Raw genomic sequence first — 18013 nt, 5'->3', positions numbered from 1 at the left:
CGATGGGCATTTTTTATCTTGTAGGTTGCTCTTTTTTTCCCTTTTTTTTTAAAAAATCCTTACTTTGAAGAATTCTTAATTTGAAGAATTTGGTTGTTTCCTTCCTGTTTTTGTTTTTGAAGATGAGGGAGAAGAGAGAGTGATTTCTTTAAAACTTTGGAAGAAGAGGAAGAAGAGAAAAAAAAGTTGCAGAGAAGAAGAGAGAGAATTTATGCATGAAAGATTGAAGAGGAGTATTTTGGAGAAGGTGAGTACTGTTGTGATATATTTGTGAAAGCTTTAGGATAGGTGACAATTTTGTATACACGGAATAAAAAAGTGCTAAAAATTTCAATTTTCCTAACTATTAAGACAAAAAGTCAACTGAAAGGCGTAAATCCAAAGCGGTCAAAAACTCCAGCAATTATAGTAAACCACGTAGATGCATATTAGGCGTCGATCTTTGGATAAGCCGTTAAATCATGATCGTCCATATCACTAACCGCCTTGTAGAAATCAATATATAAGGCCTGCGTTTTCAATTATTCTTCTGTCATCTAAAAGTTCGCTTCGCTCTGTTTCTTCAGAGCTATTCGATCTTCATAGTTCGTTCTTCCAAGAGCACGGCTTCGTCCTTCTCCAGAAATCTTCATCACCGTAAGATTTAACCTCATCATCCATCTGGTTCTGCGTTTATTATATACGCTTAAGGTTCGCTAATATAAAGATCCGTTCTTTTTCTAATTCTTGCACGTATTATTTCAGCTGTGGCTTGATTCTTCTACGTTCTTTATTATTGAGAATAATATATGGGAAAATCGTTCGCTAAGGGATTATGTCTCTGAGATTGACGTCATGTTTCATGGTCGAAGTGATCAAGACTCTTCTTTTTTTACCGAGACTTCACAGAATGTTCTTTCTTTGCGCTTCATACGTGCAAGGTATTTCTCTCTCTGTCTCTCTCGCTTTTTTTTTTAAAACTCTTCCTATCATATAATGCTAAACAATTTATTTAACGAATTAGTAGTTTTCTTTTTGTTTGATTTCGGAGAATATTTACATTGATAAATCATGAGACCAATCTTCTATGAAAAGATCAGGATGTTAAATCGTGATATTTTCCTCGACTATTCATTAAGCTTTTGAATTTATTCCTAGATCTTTTATCATCTCGATGCAGTCTTTTCGGAAGTTGCAAACTCTTTTTCTTTCTAAATAGTATTTAAGGTTTCTTTTTTTTTTTGGTGCATCCGAGAGTTTTGGACATATTTTGGTTAAATTTTTGTTCCTTCAGGTTTTAGCTGCCTGGGGAGTCTCCATGGAGGCAGTGGTTGATGGGTATTCTTCAAATCAGTGGTGGCAGATAACCTGGTTGTGTAATCTATTGTAACCAGGACCGAAATGGGATATAACTGTGATGATAGATGAGTGAAATGTACTGGGATAAAGAAGCCCTTATGCAGGGGGTTTGAGTCCTGGTTTTGTCATCCGACCTTTGCCATGACAGGTGCGCTTGCATGGCAGGTCACACAAATCTTAATAAAATTTCTCTTTTGGTGGTTTTGAGGGGAGTTCGCACGGGATAGTCCGGGTTCTCCCCTCTGTGTGTGGTGTGTCTGCTCTCCTTTTCATTGCCTCTATCTCTTTTCATTAAATCTGCTACGATCGTCCTAATTCACCCCTGTGCATGTGCTTGGATTCATGAACTTGTTACAATCTACCCCCATGCACCATATCGGTTGGATTCATAAACCTGATACTATTTCCGGATGCACTTGAGTGTTGGATTCATAAGCATCTCAGCTGGATAAGGCCTTAAACCCATTCTACAATCAGATCCTGTTGCACTAACGCATTCTGCACTTCTACTCGAAAGATCGGGAGGTAAATTTTTGCCAAATTTTAACCTTTATATAGAGTACTTTGTCCAACTATGGAAAAAGATGGGCATACGGCATATATTAGATCCTATTTTAACGTTCTTATCTGTATTTGCTGGCCTTCCGATTAGCATGAGGTTTTCATAACAACTATCCCCCACTACAGTTATGTATGCCAAGACATTCATATTCACACAATATTCTCCAACAAATTGATCATCTCAAATATTTGTCAACACTAAATTAAACCTAATAGATAAGCTTTTGTGCTACATAGAACTGCTTGTTACAAACTAATCTTCATGGAAAATGCCCGAATTGGTATTATCTCAGCTCATTTAAATTGGGATTCATGTTGCACCATTGTGATTGTAGTTTATGGTTCTTGATTACATGTGGTGTACCCATGAAAATGTAGCTTGTAACATTGTTAGCATTCTGCTCTTAAGTCATTGGTTACTTTTTTGGAATATATATCAACTATATTGCCGCTTCATATTATTGGCTGAATTTCCGATGGAGCTTGATAGGTACCTGAATATGGTGGTTAGCAAACCTTCAATTCTGATGGGTTCCAGAGGCTCAAGCAACTCCCCTCAGTTGGTCCCAGGTTTGGCTCCTCTCTAGATCAAGTTTACGATCAAACCAGCACTCAGCAGCCTACAGCAAACTACAGCAGCAACTCACAAACAAACAGAAGGGAAAATGAGTAAAACAGCAGCAATTGGTTCACCCTTGATACTCTTAAGAACTTCACAATTCATGAACACAAGGAATATAGACGCAGAAAAAGAAAACAACATAGCATTGCATTCAAAGAACTTTAGAAATAATAGTCATTACAGTAGCCATCAGCGTATGTAATTGTAACTGAAAATGGAAACAACTGAAGTAAAAGGAAAAATAGCTAAGCTGGGTTTCAAGAGCCAGCCCTCACCAAGTGTAATATAAAATATTGATTCAATAAAATGATTTCTTTCTTCTTTACTCTCTTTGCCCACTAACACTTCCTTTATATACTGAATTTTCTTATATCAGAATGGTGGTCCCATACTTTTGATTCAACAAACGCTAGACCAGCTACTGAATTTCCCAAAGCTTCTATCTCACAGGCTGATCCCTTTAACGTGCAAGAATGATACCTTATTCTTTCATTGTGTTTGTAGATGTATTAATTCTTTGTTAAAATGGTGGAGATGAATGCGTTATATTAGCACAGATTAACACACATATGGTATATATATCATAGTTGGAACACTATTCTTTTGAGAGAGAGGATTATTCTTCTCCTGTAAACTTTGTCCAAGTTGCCACATTACCACAATATTGTAACTCAAAAATTTTTTAGTACAGCTAATTGAGTGCTTAAGAGAGTAGATAGCTTTTGTCTTGATGTTGTTTTGATAAATATATTATTTTTCTTCTTCTCTGCTAAAGGTAGAAGAAAGAATATTTGTAGAATCCAGATTCCCTTTTGGAAACGAGAAATTAAATTATGTTGGTCCAGTGATTTAGAGACTTGATTGGCTGTTAACATCAAATCTGAATTTTTTATTGCAATCACTGGACTTCAGTTTAAAGTTGACCGGAATATCAAACATAGTTCCTCAAATTACAAAAATAACTTAAATAAATATTTGATTTATTAAATGAATAAATAAAACCATATTTTATTTATAAATTAGAAAAATGGAAATAAGATTAATTGTTGTCACACCAAATGTTATAAGCTTTCACCTTATAACTAACGTTGCTCTTTCACCCTGATCAGTAGGTATTTCTGAACCCACTTCGCGTTTAACACCAATTTCGCCGAAATCCACTTCAGAGCTACTCTTATATTTAACGCTCTTATGCATTCTGCTCTTAGTTGATTCAGCTGTTGGATTTCTTGGGATGTCTTTATGCATTCTCCTCTTGGACCTGCGATAATAAAATTTGGTGATTTGGCCTCCATCAATACCCCACAAGACTCTCACCTCGTCCTCAAGGTAAAAATGGGGAAAGTGCTCATTGATATCTACTTAATCCTCCTGTGAATTTTGAAGCCAGGCAGTAGACTCCATTTAATTAGAATCTCAAAGTGACCAGTTTTAGCGAATCTGGTATCCAACAAAGTTTCTGGTTACAACTACAATTCCAAATCATTAGATAGACAATTAGGGAGAGGTTGTGGTTGAACCGTAGTGTCAAACGCTTTCTTTAATAGGGAGACATGAAATACAAGGTGAATCTTACTATTAAGAGGCAAGGTAAGGCAAGACAATAAATAACCAAGTTAATTTTCTCTATGATCTTGTAAGATATATAAAAGTGTAGGCTCAATTTTTTGTTGGAACTTTTGGCCAATTTCTTAAAACAGTATGATTGTAGCTTGAGAAACACGATATCGCCAATTTCAATGAGGGTTTCTCTCCTCTTCGAGTTGTCTTGCCTTTTCATTCGCTCATTTGCATAGTTGAGTTGCTTTTTTAATTGAATCAAGACAACATCTTTTTATTGGAGGAGGGCATCAACCTCATCAATCTAAATTGATTCGGATCAAATACACTCAATCATATGTATTAGAGAGAATAACTATTTCATGTCTTATCTATGTCAAAACAACAAGTCTAGCATTCTTTTAGTGATCAAGGGATAATTTCTTTAATTGATCAAATATACAAATATTATACCATTAACATTACTTACAACCCTAAAGTACAAATAAATTACATTTTTTCATCAACTTTAAAATTTATTACTTAGACCCTTATCTATAATTAAAAAAAATAAAAACACAAACCCAAATCCAACCAATCCCAAATCTGTAATCACATTGATTATCATTAAATTTAAAGTTGAAACTGCATCAGAATCGCAATGAAAATGGTGTGTTTTGTCAAAATATCACAATTCTGATGCAATTCCATAAAAATACACCATATCAAATGCAATTTTGATTGGATTTGCACCATTCTAGTATGATTTTAGTTGAAGTCAAAATGGCATATCTAATGCAATTCTAATTAGAATTAAACTGGAGTAATACTATACCTGGCCACAGTTCATGAACTGATGGTTTCGGTTTGAAACCGCTAGTTCATAGTTTGAAAAAATAAGGACTCTGAACCGAAACCGTAATAGGACGGTTTGTAACCGGTTCGAAACTAACGGTTTCAGTTCATGACCCCGATTCAGAACCGATATTGAACCGTCAATTCTAATACATGATCTTGATTTAATTTTTAAATTATTAATTATAATAATTGAAAATTAAAAGAAAGACTTGGACTTAATTTTTCAATTAAGCTTCCTACGTATCTTCTTGAGGTTTAGAAGAATCAAAGTTTACGTAGTTCTCTTACCTTTGCATATCTAATAGCTGGCAGTACCCCCTTACCTTATCATTTACCTCCACTATCTTGACTATTATTTTCCGTCATCGAACTATCCATAGTTAAATCAAACGATTCTTCATTGAAGTCCACTTTTATATTTTGTTGGCATAATTCGGCTCTTATCCAATCGTCCACGCATACTTGGGCTTCAATAGATTCGGGAGCCAAACTTGATCGCCTCTCATCCAATATATTACCCCCTTGACTAAAAGTTTGTTCTACTGCGACAGTTGATACTGGTGTTGTCATGACTTGTTTAGCAATAGTTGCTAATGTTGGAAAGTTTGATATATGTCGACTCTACCATTCTAGAACTGGAAAATCTTTACCTATATTATTGTCACTAAACTCAAAAATAGTAATTAAATAAATATCAAGCTCCGAGATGGAGCCTAATGTTCTTCTTGGTCTTTCGCCCCTTTGCATCATAATACGATCACCATAACTCATATTTTGAGTTGATGATGGGGCAATAGGTGGTAGAGAGGAAGAAGAACCCCTTGGTTACTATAAATTAATGAATATTCAACATAAATTTCTTTAATTAAATTCATAATGTTAATTATAGTTAATGGAATATTAACTTCATCTTCACAATCTAATTGCAAACATTCATAATATAATGTTAAGTAATCTGTGACACCATCTAATTTAAATCTAGGATAAAAAAAACAAGCAACAAGAAAAATTTATGGAATTATTTTATAGTAAGTTAACAATTTTGTTTTCATTAAAAAAATAGCTTCTTGTAGAATAATATCTTGTTCGTCTTCTTGTAAACCCTAATAATATTAACGGCTTCATTTAAAAATAAATGAGATGTGGGATAATAAACTTCACTTAAAGTATAAGTTGCATTATTAAAATTTCTTAATACATTTAAAATAGTTTTGCAAATATCCCAATGTTGGGGATATAATGTAACTTGTGGTACATTTTGTGAAATAAATGAGCATAATAAATCTCTATAATCAAAAGACTCGTTCAGTAATTCATATGTTGAATTCCAACAAGTCAACATGTCTTTAGGAAATCTTTTTTGTCTTCTATTATGTTGTTTACAAAATTTACCCTATTCTTTCATAATTTGGAGATGAGTCCATAAAAATAAAATTGTTGTTTTTATTGGACTAATATAATTATTAAGACAATGTAAATCATCATGTACACATAAATTTAATACATGACATGCATATCTAATATGAAAAAATCTACCACCTAAATTAGGCTTGCAAATTGTAATTAAGTTATTTATTGAGGCAGTATTTGAACGTGCATTATCAAATGAAATTAAAAAAAATTTATAAACTAATTTATATTATTCTAATATTCTTTTAATTATTCTATAAATATTATCGGTCGTATGTCGATTATTAAACACCCTAAATGCTAAAATTCTTTTTTGTAATTGAAAATTATCATCTATCTAATGATAAGTTATACTCATATAAGAGTGAACTTGTCAATGGTTACTCTAAATATTACTACATATAGATACACACCCATCAAAATTTGTAAAAAATTGAATTAATTCTCTTTTTTATTTTTTATATAAACTAAATAATGTTCTTTTTAATGTGTTTCTTGAAATAGTTTTATGTGCAGAGTTTAATACAGTTTTATAATAATTATTAAAAGCTAAATTTTCACCAAAACTAAATGCTAAATGATTTATTGCTACCATTTTTGTAAATTCTTCTTTACTTTTATTATCACTATAAATAAATAAATATTTGTGTGTAGAACCATACCCGATTATTTGTGTTTAGCCTCGACTTTGCCCCTTTTTTTCGGATGCTTTGACTCCAAGTGCCTTTTGAACGTCCCATATCCACCTCCTTGTTTGAATTTATAAATTTGCTTACAATAATTGCAAACAACATCAAAATTACCATCTTCCTTTTGTATTTTCTTGAAATGAATCTTGAAAATATCGGATGTGAGAATTTTTTTAGAGTGTTGTTTCATCTCCATCTGTTGTTGATGTTGTTGTTGTTGTTCCACCTCTACATGTTGGCTTTCACTTTCTTGTGTTGAAAAATCATCTATAAATTAATTTTCATTCATATTTGATATATGTGAATGTAGATCAAATCTCCTATTACCAGAAGAATTTTCACTACTTGTCATTTTTTGATAATAAATAAAATTAATTATATAAATAAATTATATAATTAATTATGAAAGATAATAAAAAAATAATAAATAAAATTAATTATAGAAATAAATTTTATAATTAACTATGAATTGTATAATAGAAATAAAAATTGGAATTAATTAAAAATAAATAAAGAATTTAATTAAATTTAAGAAAATTTGATTGAAAGATTGAGAGAGTATTAAGAATTGAAAGAATGAGAATGAGAGTTTGAAGGATTGAGTGAAAGAGTTGAGAGATTGAAATTTGGATGGGTATATATATAGGAAAAAAATTTTAAAAATAGGGGGGGAAAATGAGATTAAGAACTTTTACAGGGGACCAACGGTCCCCTGTAATTTTCAAATGTGCAAGGGACCATTGTCCCCTGCACTTGCAGTGAACCAACGATTCCTTGCACAGGGAACCGTTGGTTCCTTCAATAAATTTTAAAAAATAAAAAAAATTCAAAAAAATTTAAAATTTTCGGTTCAGTACAGTAAACCGTCGGTTTACACGTTGGTTTACACATCGGTTCATAAACCGGATGTGAACCGACGATTTTACGGTTCAAAATTAGGTAAACCGAAACTAAACCGTTAAAATCCGGTTTTGATTTTGGTTCAGTCCGGTTCTGGGTTTACCGGTTTTGGGTCCGATTTTATCTAGGCCAAATCGGCCCGTGGCCAGGTCTAAGTAATACGATTCTAGTTGAATAGTACTATTTTAATGCAATTTCAACCATTTCATCATTAGCTAGCTTCGACACAATCCATCCTATTGATTCACTTGCATAGCAAGATCTATGACATAACCCTTAATCTGTCTTCACAACTAACGAATTGTACTGAAATGGCTTATGCCTTGTGGATTGTACCAAAAATGGGATTTAGGCTAGGCTGTGGGCCTGCGGCCCTTGCCATGTCCATTGGAAAATTGTTTTTTTCTGTTATCCTAAATTAACTAGGCCAAAAGACTTATTCCCACCCAAGGTTTAGTGCATTGCCCGATTTCATACCCATGGATTTTCAAAAACTCAAATACACACTTATCACCCAATTTTCGATCGATGACCCATGCCCAATCTCTCTCCCTCCAAGTGATCTCTCACTCGGCCCTATCATACATAAAAAACGGAAAGCCAATCAAATGAATGTTCATCCAGAACGAAGAAGAGGAATCGTCCATCGACGCTTCGTTTTTTACTGATGATTCACCCATCTTCATTGGTGCTTCATGAAGATGGGTTGGCATTCTGGTTGTCTTCTCGTCGGCTCTTCGTTGTTGTTGAGTGGTAAGGATGAACGAAAAACCAAGTTCAACTAATGAGATTAAGTGGATTTAGCCAATTCCACCAAATCATCTCTTGTTTGAAGAGAAGAGGGACGGAAAGGTCATTGGTAAAGAAGGTCGTCGGTAGAGAAGGCGTTTGAAAAAAAACCCTTAGGGGAAAAAAGTCATTTTCAAAATTGAAAAAATTTAGATAAGGTTAAAGTTGTTAATTTTTAAAATTTGGAAAAAAATTAAATAAAATTATATATTTTTTAATATTACTATTAAAATAATGATTTTACTTTTATATATAAATAGAAGTTTGATAATAAGTAGATATTTAGGTTTTTGAAATTTTGTAGGTGTAAGTTTAGAATTGGACTAAACCTTGGAGTAAGACAAAAAGTCAACAGTACTGAAAGCGTAAATCCAATACGATCAAAAAAGTCAGCAATTATAGTAAATCACGTAGATGCATATTAGGCGTCGATCTTTGAATAAGCCGTTAAATCATGATCGTCCATATCACTAACCGCTGTGTAGAGATCAATATATAAGGCCTGCGTTTTCAATTATTCTTCTGTCATCTGAAAGTCCTCTTCTCTCTGTTTCTGCAGAGCTATTCGGTCTTCTTGGTTCGTTCTTCCAAGAGCACGGCTTCGTCCATCTCCAGAAATCTTCATCACCGTAAGACTCAACTTCATCATCCATCTGGTTCTGCGTTTATCATTTACGCTCAAGGTTCGCTAATATAAAGATCCGTACTTTTTCTAATTCTTGCACGTATTATTTCAGCTGTGACTTGATTCTTCTACGTTCTTTATTATTGAGAATAATAAATAGGAAGATCGTGCGCTAAGGGATTATGTCTCTGAGATTGACGTCATGTTTCATGGACGAAGAGATCAAGACTCTTCTTTTTTTACCAAGACTTCACAGAATGTTCTTTCTTTGCGCTTCATACGTGAAAGGTATTTCTCTCTCTGTCTCTCTCCTTTTTTTTTTTAACTCTTCCTATCATATAATGTTAAACAATTTATTTAACGAATTAGTAGTTTTCTTTTTGGTCTGATTTCCAAGAATATTTACATTGATAAATATTGACACCAATCTTGTATGAAAAGATCAGAATGTTAAATCGTGATATTTTCCTCGATTATTCATTAAGCTTTTGAATTTATTCCCAAATAGAGTGTTTTTTTTTTTGGGATGATTTTATAAATGATCTTTATCACCTCGATGCAGTCTTTTTGTAAGTTGCAAATTCTTTTTCTTTCTAAATAGTAGTTAAGGTTTTTTTTTTTGTGCATCCGAGAGTCTTTGGACATATTTTGGTTAAATTTTTTATCCTTTAGGTTTTAGCTGCCTGGGGAGTCTACATGGAGGCAGTGGTTGATGGGTATTCTTCAAGTCAGTGGTGGCAGATAATCTGTTTGTGTAATCTATTGAAACCAGGAGCGAAATGGGATATTGTTGTGATGATGGATGAATGAAATGTACTGAGATAAAGAAGCCCTTATGCTGGGGGTTTGACTCCAGGTTTTGTCATCCGACCTTTGCCATGACAGGTGCGCTTGCATGGCAGGTCACACAAATCTTAATAAAATTTCTCTTTTGGTGGTTTTGAGGGGAGTTCGCACGGGATAGTCCGGGTTCTCCCCTCTGTGTGTGGTGTGTATGCTCTCCTTTTCATTGCCTCTATCTCTTTTCATTAAATTTGCTACTATAGCCTTAATGCACTCCTGTGCATGTGCTTGGATTCATGAATTTGTTATTTTCTGCCCCCATGCACCATATCGGTTGGATTCATAAACCTGATACTATTTCCGGATGCACCTGAGTGTTGGATTCATCAGCATCTCAGATGGAAAAGGCCTTAAACCTATTCTACAATCAGATTCTGTTGCACTAACGTGTTCTACACTTCTACTCGAAAGATTTGGAGGTAAATTTCTATCAAATTTTAACCTTTATATAAAGTACTTTGTCCAACTATGAAAAAAGATGGGCATATGACACATATTAAATCCTATTTTAACTTCTTACATGTTTAACATATTTAACGTCGATAAATATGACACAATGATACAAAGGCTCCTTTCCATGAACATGAGGTTTTCATAACAACTATCCTCCATTATAGTTTATTATGTATGCCAAGACATTCATATTCATACAATATTCTCCAACAAATTCATCATCTCAACTATTCTCCAACGATTTTGTCAACACTAAATTAAACCTAATAGATAGGCTTTGTGCTATATAGAACTGCTTGTTACAAACTAATTTTCATGGAAACACCCGAATTGGTATTATCTCAGCTCAGTTAAATTTGGATTCATTGTGTGAATGTTGCACCATTGTGATTGTAGTTTATGGTTCTTGATTAATAGAAATCATCACACATTCAACACATGAAAAAACCAACTTAGCATTCTGCTCTTAAGTCATTGGTTACTTTTTGGAATATATATCAACTATATTGCCGCTTCATATTATTGGCTGAATTTCCGTTGGGGCTTGACAGGTACCTGAATGCGGTGGCTAGCAAACCTCCAATTCTGAAGGGTTCCAGAGGCTTCAGCAACTCCCTCCGTCCCAGGTTTGGCTTCTCTCTAGATCAAGTCTAGGATCAAACCAGCACTCAGCAGCGCACAGCAAAATACAGCAGCAATTCACAAACAAACAGAAAGGAAAATGAGTAAAACAGCAGCAATTGGTTCACCCTTAATACTCTAACTTCATGAACACAAGGAATATAGACGGAAAAGAAGAAAACAACATCATATTGCATTCAAAGAGCTTTAGAAATAATAGTCATTACAGTAGTCGAGTATGTAATTGTAACCGAAAATGGGTTTCGAGAGTCAACCCTCTCCAAGTGTAATACAAAATATTGATTCAATAAAATGATTTCTTTCTTCTTTACTCGCTCTGCCCACTAACATTTCCTTTATGTACTGAATATTCATTTCTCTGTTGATCATGTGCTGGTACCCGTATCTTCTGGAGGCATTGATTCAACAAACTCTAGACCAGCTACTGAATTTCGCGAAGTGTCCTCATGTATTCTGCTCTTAATTGATTCGGCCGGTGGATTTCCTGGGCTGTCTCCATGCATTTTCTTCTTGGACCTACGATAATAAATTTCGGTGATTAGGCCTCCAATACCCCTAAAGACTCTCACCTTGTACTCAAGATGAAAATGGGAAAACTGCTCATTGATCTCTGCATATCCTCCTATGAATTTTCATTGTCAGGCAGTAGGCTCCACTTAATCAGGATCTCCAAGCGACCAATTTTAGAGAATCTAGTATCCAACGAAGTTTTTGGTTGCAACTGCAATTCCAAATCATCAGATAGACAATCAAGGAGAGGTTGTGGTTGTTACGTAGTATCAAACACTGTCTTTAACTAGAAGACATGAAATACAAAGTGAATCTTACTATTAGGAGGCAAGGCAAGATAATAAACATCGGAGCCTATTTTCTCCGTAACCTCGTAAGGCCTATAAAAATGCGAGCTCAATTTTTCATTGGGTCATTCATCCAGTTTCTTAAAATGGTATGATTGTAGTTTGAGAAACACCGTATCACAAATTTCAAAGTAGGTTTCTCTTCTCTCAAGTCATGTTGCCTTTTTCATTCGCTCTTGTGCACGATTAAGTTGCTCTATTAATTCGGTCAAGATAACATCTCTCTGTTGGAGGAGGGCATTGACCTTATCAATCTAAATTGACTCGATCAAATACATCCAACTATATGTATTAGAGAGAATAACTATTTCACATCTAAATTATGTCAAAACAATAAGTTTAACGATCTTTTAATAGTAAAAAAAAGAGGTAATTTCTTCAATTTATTAAATACATCATACCATTAACATCACTTACAACCCTAAAGTACAAATAAATTACATTTTCTCCCCCAACTTTAAAATTTATTACTTGACCTTATCTATAATTTAAAAAAAAAAAAGCACAAACCCTAGTCCAACCAAGCTCAAATTTATAATTACACTGATTATAGTTAAAATTAAGGTTGAAATTATATTTGCATCAAAATGGTGTGTTTTGTCAAAATATCCCCATTCTGGTGCATATCCGTAAAAATACAATATATCAATGCGATTTTGGTTGCATTTGCACTGTTCTAGTATGATTTTAGTCGAAATCACCATGGTATGTCCAATGCGGTTTTAATTAGAATCAAATTAGAGTAATGCGATTCTAGTTGAATCATACTATTTCAATACAATTCCAGCCATTTCATCGTTAGCTAGATTCGACATGGCTTGTCATATTGATCCACTTGCATAGCAAGACCTATGACATAACCCTAGGTTGTATCTTCACAAATAACGAACTGTATTGAAACGGCTTATGCCCTATGGATTACACAAAAATTGGGATTTGTACTAGGTTGTAGGCTCATAGTCTTGTCATGTCCAATGGAAAATAGTCTTTTTCCATTGTCCTAAATTAACTAGGCCAAAAAATTTATTCCCACCCAAGGCTTAGTCCATTTTGAAATTTATACCCACGGAGTATTAAAAACCCACATACTTACATACTTATCATCTAACTTTTGTTTAAATTTTCAATTATATGTAAGGGTAAAATCGTTATTTTAATAGTAATTTTAAAAATAAATAAAATTTATCTCATTTTGCTCAAAATTTGAAAACTAATAACTTCACTATTATTTAAAAAGTTGTATTTTTTCCCTGCTATAGTTTACTTTTTCTTCTCCCATTTTTCGATCACTCTCTCTATCTCCGACCAACGACTCATGCCGACTCTCTCTCTTAACCAATTGGACGGATTGTCCGTCCAAAACAAAAATAAGGAATTGTTTGTCAATGCTTTATTTTTGACAAACAATTTACCTATCTTCATTGATGCTTCGTGAAAATGGGTTGGCATTCTAGTTATCTTCTCATATACTCTTCATTGTCACTGGGTGGCGAGAATGAATGGATGAAGATAGATAATTAGATTTTTAAAATTTCACAAATATAAATTTGAAAATAGACTTAACGTTGGAGGAGAATAAGTCCATTGGCCGATTAACTACTAAAACAAAAAGTCAGCAGTACTAAAGGCGTAAATCCAAAGCGATAAGAAAATCGAGCAATTATAGTAAACCACGTAGATGCATATTGGGCGTCGATCTTTGAATAAGTCGTTAAATCATGAACGTCTATATCACTAACCGCCGTGTGGAAATCAATATATAAAGCCTTCGGTTTCAATGATTATTCTGTCATCTAGAAGTCCCCTTCTCTTTGTTTCGTCAGAGCTCAGATTCGATCTTCATGGCTCGTTCTTCCAAGAACACGGCTTCGTCCTTTTCCAGAAATCTTCTTCATCGTAAGATTCAACTTCATCATCCATCCGGTTCTGAGTTTATTATTTCCTTTCAAGGTTCGCTAATATAAAGATCCGTACTTTTTTCTGATTCTTCCGCGTAGGCTTGTATCTGTTAAGACGTGGTGGATGTAAACACAACTGATGTATGGTATTATTTCAATTTTCAGCTGTGACTTGATTCTTATACGTTCTTTATTATTGAGAATAATATATAGGAAGATCGTGCGCTAAAGGATTAGTTCTTTGAGATTGACGTCACGATTCATGGACGAAGAGGCCAAGAATCTTCTTTCTTTGCGCATTTTACATACAAGGTATTTCTCTCTCTGTCTCTCTCTTTTTTAATCTTCCTATAATAGAATGTTAACATTTTATTTAATAAATTAGTAGTTTTTTTTTTCTGATTTCGGAGAATATTTACATTGATAAATCAATTTTCGATTATGAAAATATAAGGATATTATAGCATGATACATTTTTCGATTATTCATTAAGCTTATGAATTTTCTTCCTAAATCGACTGCTTTTTAGGAAACTTTTCACAAATGATCTTCCTAAATGCAGTCTCGTTTTAAGTCGCAAGTTCTTTTTCTTTCTAAATAGTATATATGTTTTATTTTATTTTTTTTAGCGAATCAGAGTTTTTTTGGACATATTTTGGTTAAATTTTCGCTCCTTTAGGTTTTATCTGCCTGGGGAGGCTCCATGGAGGCAGTGGTTGATGGGTATTCTTCAAGTCAGTGGTGGCAGATAATCTGGTTGTGTAATCTATTGAAACCAGGAGCGAAATGGGATAAAGTTGTGATGTTGGATGAATGAAATGTAATGGGATAAAGAGACCCTTGCACAGTGGGTTGAGTCCTTGTTTTGTCATCCGACCTTTGCCATGACAGGTGCGCTTGTATGGCAGGTCACACAAATCTTAATAAAATTTCTCTTTTGGTGGTTTTGAGGGGAGTTCGCACGGGATAGTCCGGGTTCTCCCCTCTGTGTGTGGTGTGTCTGCTCTGCTTTTCATTGCCTCTATCTCTTTTCATTGAATTTGCTATTATCGTCCTAATGCACCCCTGTGCATGCGCTTGGATTCGTGAATATGTTTCTACCCGGCCCTATGCACCATATCACTTGGATTCATAAACCTGATACTATTTCCGGATGCACCTGAGTGTTGGAATCATAAGCATCTCAGCGGGATAAGGTTTTAAACCCATTCAACAATCAGATCCTGTTGCACTAATACATTCTACTCAAAAGATTTGGAGGTAAATTTCTTCCAAATTTCAACCTTATTAGAGTACTTTGTTCAACTATGGAAACAAATGGGCATATGGCATATATTAGATCCTATTTTAATGTTCTTACATGTATTGGCTGGCCTTTCAATTAACATGAGGTTTTCATAACAACCATCTCCCATTACACTTTACCATGTGTGCCAAGACATTCATATTCATACAACATTTTCCAGGAAATTCATGCTCTTAAATATTCTCCAATCATTTTGTTAACTGCTAATTTGCACCCAGGAATTCATGTTACTTTTGTTCTTGTTTTTTCACTTGGGTGGCACAGTATACATTATAGTACCTTTGTCATTGGATAACTGGATGATAAGATAGAACCTTAGGTTTTTGAGGTATGTGGAGGTAATGTAAACCATGCATGTCCTTAGAGTTTCTAACTACAAGTTACTATATTTAGTTTAAACTGAATTAAACCTAATAGATAAGCTTTTGTGTTATATAGAACAGCTTGTTACAAACTAATCTGGAAAATGCCCAAATTGGTATTATTTCAGCTCAACTAAAAGTGGAATTTTATAGTGTTAATGTTGCACCATTGTGATTTTAGTTTATAGTTCTTGATTCCATGTGGCCTACCCATGAAAATGCAGCTTGTAAAATTGTTAGCATCCTGCTTATATGTAATTGATTACTCTTTTGGAATGTAAATCAATTATGTTTGCTGCTTCATATTATTGCCTGAGTTTTCGTTGGAGTCTTTGTTCCCCATTTAATGATGGAAGAAGTACGGGATGTGTGAGAAAAAGTTAAATAGAAGATCTCTCTCATTTGCTGGGGAAGCTGATTTTTGGCATGAGGTTTGTGTTGGAGAATAAATAAAGTCCTACAATTACAGATCTTTCAATTTGCTTGGGAGCTACTGAGTTTTCTGATCAAAACTATTCATTCTTTTAAGTTATTCGGGGCCCTTTCAACAGTTACATCTTTTTTTCTTACGTGAAGGTTCTTTGGGGCAAGTTTATGGATATTGCAATTCATAATTAATTTTAAAAAAAGATTATTTTACCCATTTAATCTTTCATAGCGAAATGGAATTTTTTTTTTTCACTCTTTTTATCTGTCTCTTTCTTCTCTTGAGAATTATGATTTAATAGTAATCTCTTCTCCCCTCGAAAACTCCATTATCATGAATTATTGAATAATTTTCTCTCTACCAATCTGATAGGTACCGGAATATGGTGGCTAGCAAACCTCCAATTCTGATAGGTTCCAGCAACTCCCCTCGGTCCCAGGTTTGGCTCCTCTCCAGTTCAGTTCCGATCAAACCAGCACTCAGCAACCCACAGCAAAATACAGCGGCAACTCTCAAACAAACAGAAATGAAAATGAGCAAAACTGCAGCAATTGGTTCACCCTAAATATTCCAGCAACACCACTATCCATGAACACAAGAATATAAATGGAAAAGAAGAAAACAGCATCATATTGCATTCAAAGAGCTCTAGAAATAATAGTCATTACAGTAGCCATCAGAGTATGTAATTGTAGCTGAAAATGGAAACAACTGAAGAAAAAGGAAAAATATGTAAGCTGGGTTTCCAGAGCCAACCCACTCTAACTGTAATACAATAAATCAAACTCAATAAAAGGATTTATTCTTCTCTACCCTTCTTTGCCTACTATTATTTCCTTTATTTACTGGATATTCTCATATCAGAATGGTGGTCCCGCACTCCTCATGTGCTGCTACCCATATCTCTTGGAGGCGTTAATTCAACAAACTCTAGACCAGCAACTGAATTTCTCTACTGATTTAGCTGTTGGATTTCTTGGACCGTCTCTACAAAATTTTACTTTAAATTAAATTACTAAAACAAAACTGGAATCTGCTATTGTTTCTGCTTTTATTGGATTATAAACAATATTTCTGAAATATTTCTTGGCTGAACTTAAATATTTATATTACAATCTCTCTTATTAATTTTAGTCTGTGGATTAATTTGCATGCCCGACAACATTGTTTATGAAATATTTCTGAAATTAAAAACATATTATCAGCCCACTACACCATAATTTGTTACAGGAGAAAAGTAGTTGGAAATTAAAAACATATTATCAGCCCACTGCACAGTGGGTTCAGTCCTTGTTTTGTCATCCGACCTTTGCCATGACAGGTGCGCTTGCATGGCAGGTCACACAGATCTTAATAAAACTTCTCTTTTGGTGGTTTTGAGGGGAGTTCGCACGGGCTAGTCCGGGTTCTCCCCTGTGTGTGTGGTGTGTCTGCTCTGCTTTTCATTGCCTCTATCTCTTTTCATTGAATTTGCTATTATCGTCCTAATGCACCCCTGTGCATGTGCTTGGATTCGTGAATTTGTTTCTACCCGGGCCCATGCACCATATCAGTTGGATTCATAAACTTGATACTATTTTCGGATGCACTTGAGTGTTGGATTCATCAGCATCTCAGCTGGATAAGGCCTTAAACCTATTCTACAATCAGATCCTGTTGCACTAACGCGTTCTACACTTTTACTCAAAAGATCTTGAGGTAAATTTCTATCAAATTTTAACCTTTATATGAAGTAGTTTGTCTAACTATGGAAAAAGATGGGCATATGGCATATATTAGATCCTATTTTAACTTCTTACACGTATTGGCTGGCCTTTCAATGAACATGAGGTTTTCATGACAACTGTCCCCAATTATAGTTTACTATTTATGCCAAGACATCCATATTCATACA

General features: G+C 34.2%; 2 long non-coding RNA genes across 9 annotated transcripts; both read left to right on the top strand.

The window, feature by feature from the left end:
- Positions 1-395: 395 nt before the first annotated feature.
- LOC123206277 lies at positions 396-10296 on the top strand. Of its 2 annotated transcripts, XR_006499979.1 has the most exons (4): positions 435-636; positions 745-920; positions 1274-1863; positions 2390-2846. It is a non-coding gene; the product is annotated as an uncharacterized LOC123206277 (long non-coding RNA). The 2 variants fall into 2 exon arrangements; XR_006499978.1 differs by lacking the exons at positions 1274-1863; positions 2390-2846 and adding an exon at positions 10004-10296 and having other exon boundaries at positions 396-636.
- A 3618-nt stretch (positions 10297-13914) lies between these two features.
- LOC123206274 lies at positions 13915-16931 on the top strand. Of its 7 annotated transcripts, none has more exons than XR_006499968.1 (5): positions 13928-14022; positions 14124-14165; positions 14238-14336; positions 14704-15284; positions 16492-16931. It is a non-coding gene; the product is annotated as an uncharacterized LOC123206274 (long non-coding RNA). The 7 variants fall into 7 exon arrangements; XR_006499972.1 differs by having other exon boundaries at positions 14124-14170; XR_006499971.1 differs by lacking the exon at positions 14124-14165 and having other exon boundaries at positions 13915-14022.
- The last annotated feature ends 1082 nt before the right edge of the window (positions 16932-18013 follow it).

The sequence above is a fragment of the Mangifera indica genome, unplaced genomic scaffold (assembly GCF_011075055.1).
Source record: "Mangifera indica cultivar Alphonso unplaced genomic scaffold, CATAS_Mindica_2.1 Un_0030, whole genome shotgun sequence".
In the NCBI taxonomy this organism is placed as follows: domain Eukaryota; kingdom Viridiplantae; phylum Streptophyta; class Magnoliopsida; order Sapindales; family Anacardiaceae; genus Mangifera; species Mangifera indica.
Note: the sequence above shows the minus strand (reverse complement) of the source record. Positions and strands in the feature narration are given on the sequence as shown.